General features: G+C 42.8%; 1 long non-coding RNA gene across 1 annotated transcript; it reads left to right on the top strand.

The window, feature by feature from the left end:
• Nucleotides 1-1,305: 1,305 nt before the first annotated feature.
• LOC134438813 (uncharacterized) lies at nucleotides 1,306-3,089 on the top strand. The gene is made up of 4 exons (XR_010032669.1): nucleotides 1,306-1,601; nucleotides 2,374-2,449; nucleotides 2,676-2,742; nucleotides 3,039-3,089. It is a non-coding gene; the product is annotated as an uncharacterized LOC134438813 (long non-coding RNA).
• Nucleotides 3,090-3,548: the final 459 nt, after the last annotated feature.

Raw genomic sequence — 3,548 nt, 5'->3', positions numbered from 1 at the left:
CCCCAGAAGCCGCCCGGAAGGGGTGGAGACTTAGGTGCCCCATGGGCGAGTAGACTACACTGGACTCGAGAGAAAGACATGGAGCTGTCTGAAGGGAAAACCGTGTGTGTGTCTCCCCAAATGTTGCTTGTGACCGCCCAGCATCACTTTTTTTCTGAACGTAGCAAGCAACACAACATTTCTACTGGCTTAACATTACAACAATTGGCGCGTGTGGTCACTTCATAAGAAACCGGCCAGCATGCCACGACATATCTCTAAAACATAATGCGTTCGGGAAACGTAGTTCTTAACCTACAGTAAATGGTGCCGTGTCATGAACGAAATGCGTTTAAACCACTCGAAGACCCGAACAAAAAGTTTAGTTCTAACTTGTGTGAGTTAACAAGGAGATTACCGAGTGCCCTCTGCAACTGTTTAAACAGGGGAGAAACGTGACTGCACCTACGAAGCATGGCGACCACTCAGAAACATCACCGACCATACCATTCAAATATGCATGCACTCAGCAGTCTCGCTGCCAGAAAACACACTTTTTACAATCACAGTGTTACATGGGTGCTCTTTAAACATACACACGGGCACACTTTTCACACACAAGATGAAGTAGCCTAGGCTTACTTGCTAATATGGCTTAACGTGTGTTGAGCTAGTCAAGTTCACCGTGTAGCCGAGCTAACAGTGGTGGAAGCGATTGGTAGGGTAACCTTGCGAATAATATGCCTACCTTGATTAATTCCGGCTACACCCGAACAATGTAGCCTACATATAGTTATATTTCTCACGAAATACGCCTAAGTTCAGAAATTGCACCACAACACGACGAAAACCGAAAGCGTTTACTGGCATGTACCAATGTTAACGGAGACCTTCAGCTTGTTAGCCCGGTGACATTAACCGTCTTTTGCATCAACAAACGTGTAGGCTTCTTAAGACACGTTCACACCAGTTAAACTTTAGGGTAGTACTCACCGCAGGTTTATTCTTCATGTCAGTTAGGACGTTAATCATTCTTTCATTCACATGTCGAAATGGACGGAGCTCCTCTGATATCAAACGCTTCTCCTCAACTTCTCGCCTCGCCGGGCTGCTGGGCAGTGCGCATGCGCAATTCATGTTTGACTCAAACGGAAAATATTACATTCTTATATCTTTCCTTTCAGTATGTTTTGAAAGGAACTGAAATATTTGCTTTGTTTCCTTCAGAATTGAAATTAATTCAGCCTGAATCAAAATTGACACCTCGATAAGCAAAAAGATAGGGTTTCACAACCAAGTCAATAATTTTACTACACACTAAGAAATGCTGGGTTGTTTTGTCAACCCAAGTGCTGAATAACAGCTGCTGGGTAAACGTGTTGGGTTATTCTAATGCAGTGTTGGGTTACTCTAACTCAATATTGGTACAGTGGGGAACATCTATGCTACTCTACTGATTGGGTTATTAGTTAGGTTACACAATAACCCAACTCACTGGTTTATTGTACCCAACACTGTGTTGCCCTGCTACGTTTGAAATCAGAGTTCCCTGCAGATAACGTTCTTTCTGCCTGCCCGCCCTGGAAGAAGTGAACTGACCGGAGTCTTCAATAAAAATGAAGGTTTGTAATGTGTTTTTACTGTTTTGTCTCCAGCTAACTTTAGTTAACTGCCTAAAGCTGATAGATGTGTGATAGATAGCCATTCGTTCATCCAACGCATTCCTTATCTTCCATACGATCGACCTGAAGTATGAATCCATAGAATAAGAAGACCGTTGCCCAAGGTAGTCTCTACACAAACCTAAACCGTTGGTTACTCTCAATTACCTGAACCAATGGAAATGGAGTCAACTTATCTAATCATAAGAAACATTGGAATGAATCTCGTCTTGAAACCAGATGGGATGAATTTTAATTTCACGAAACTCGCCTGTAACTTCAATCTGTGTCCAACCGTCTTTTGGTTTCCACGGTAACTCTCGACACAAATAACTGGCCGCAGTGCCGCCGCTCTGAAGTTGGTCTCTCGGCGGGCAAATATTATCAACTCTCTGCCGCGAGTTCGCGTGGAATAAGTAGGCTAGCACAAATCAGCACAAGTTAGAGAAATTAATAATAACAACAACGGAAAATACGGACGTGCCGTGTATCCCTATTCAGTTGGACTATTGCCGCTGGCATCTGCAGCTCTGCTCAAGGTAGGCTAGTTCATGGCTGATGCAGCTAGTGTGTGGTTTTAGGACTAGCTTTTCAGATAAGCCTGGACGTCCGCGAAGTGGGCTTCGATATACAGACATGTCAGGGCGGTTAACACAGTATGTCAGCGAGCATGGTATAGCTACTACCTCTGGTTTAACAACAATGTGGCTTTCTATTTGCTATATGATTGCAGCTATGAAAAAAAGGAAGGAGACGTCCAGGACTGAACAGCTGTCACCTGTCACAGTGCAGTGCACCGACTGACTGACGTGAGTAGTGGGCCCTATTTATAGTTTTCGGTGTGGGCAGGCCATAGCGAATACGGTGCTTTTCAAAGAAAAATAATGTATTGACATTGGTGTAAGGCAATGATAGACCTCCTTGGTGTAATGTGATGAGCATAGCCTACTTAAAAATATATTTTGCTGCAACTAAATGGATGCAGCCTATTATTCAGTTAGAATAATTTCAAATGTGTTTCTCACCATTTTTTAGGCTATTTGCTTGGATGTTGCTGAAAGAAAGGAGGCATTCTTCATTGTGCAGCACTAGCCTACTGTGGGTAAGTCACTGTTTTGTCCGTGTTGCAATAGTTTGGCTACCACTAGTGCATACACTTAAGCCCTGACCAAATTGAGTTTCATTGCTAGTGATTTGACCTCATTCAATTGGATCCTCATATCAGAAGCATTTTTGTTTTCTGATATTTGTTTTTAATAGCCAACACTTTCTTTACTAGCTAACACTTTCTTATTTAGCCATTTATTTCACAGATGGTCTGACCTGTGTCTTGCAATGTCATCATCATTTTATAATTTTGTAACTAAATGTTGCATGTGTGTTTTTCTTTTCATTCAGAGGCCGAGAGAGTTTTGACGAGGCTTCTGTACCCAGGAGGCGGAGGCAGCAATGTGATAGTATGTAGGTATTACTACTAATTAATATTTAAGACCAGTTCCAGTGCAATAGTTGGAATTCAGAAATGCAGGGTTTATTGGCTTGAGAGAGGGAGAGGGGAGGCCAATAGGCCCCGAAGGCCTGTCCACAGGCCTCCCCACCCCCTCTCTCCAATGAGGTGTTAACGGTACAGGTACAGACAAAGAAGAGAAGGTAAGAAGGTAAGAAGGGCAGAACAATGCCAGTGGCTGAACTTAAAAACACCTACACAGGAAATGAGGTCACATTGGATGATGTCACATACAGTGATAGTTTTAGCCAATAGCAATGGATAGGTAATTTCAAATCAGCAGTTTGGGGGAAGGGAAGTTCAGTACATCCTGATGCCATAAACAAAGGGAACTTTTATTTGGCATCGTACAGTCTAAAAGTGTTATTCAAACACGTATCAAACAATACATGGACATTGAA

This window comes from Engraulis encrasicolus, chromosome 22 (genome assembly GCF_034702125.1).
Source record: "Engraulis encrasicolus isolate BLACKSEA-1 chromosome 22, IST_EnEncr_1.0, whole genome shotgun sequence".
Taxonomy (NCBI): domain Eukaryota; kingdom Metazoa; phylum Chordata; class Actinopteri; order Clupeiformes; family Engraulidae; genus Engraulis; species Engraulis encrasicolus.
This window is presented reverse-complemented; position numbering and strand designations above follow the sequence as displayed.